Here is an 804-nt window from a genome sequence, read left to right on the forward strand (position 1 = left end):
CTGTGGTGGCCCACACCTTTAATCCTAGCACTCAGAAGGCAGAGGCAGGCAGATCCAGGCCTGGTGTACAGAGTGAATTTCCAGACAGCCAAGGCTACACAGAAACCTTGCCTTGAAAAAAACAACAAAACAAAACAACCCAAAGAAATATTTAGGGGGTGGAGAGATGGCTTAATAGTTAGGAGCACTGGCTAATCTTTCAAAGGATCTGTGTTCAATTCCTAAACCCACATGGCAGCTCCCGACCACCTGTAACTCTAGTTCCAGGGGATTCAGTGCCTTCTTTTGATCTCTGTGCCTGCATGTGGTGCTACCTATACATGCAGGCACCCATCCCCCCACACACATGTAGGCACAGCACCCACACACACATGTAGGCACAGCACTCACACACACATACAGGCACAGCACCCACACACACATGTAGGCACAGCACCCACACACACATGTAGGCACAGCACACACACACATGTAGGCATAGCACCCACACACACATGTAGGCACAGCACACACACACATGTAGGCACAGCACACACACACACACACACACACATGTAGGCACAGCACCCACACACATATATGTAGGCACAGTACCCACACACACATGCAGGCACAGCACCCCCATACACACACATACAGGCATAGCACCCCCATACACACATATAAAAGGTACAGCACCCATACCCATACATGCAGGCACAGGACCCTACACAAACATGGGAATGAAACGGCTGGATGCACAGGCTGATTGCTGACTTCATGGAGAGGCAGCAGGCCACAGGGGCATCTGGGGACAGGGCACTC

General features: G+C 51.4%; 1 protein-coding gene across 1 annotated transcript in view; it reads left to right on the forward strand.

Moving 5' to 3' along the window:
- The window catches only part of Rnf213 (ring finger protein 213), a 110,078-nt gene that overhangs the window by 59,421 nt on the left and 49,853 nt on the right, over positions 1-804 (forward strand).

The sequence above is a fragment of the Mastomys coucha genome, unplaced genomic scaffold (genome assembly GCF_008632895.1).
Source record: "Mastomys coucha isolate ucsf_1 unplaced genomic scaffold, UCSF_Mcou_1 pScaffold5, whole genome shotgun sequence".
NCBI classification, from domain to species: Eukaryota; Metazoa; Chordata; class Mammalia; order Rodentia; family Muridae; genus Mastomys; species Mastomys coucha.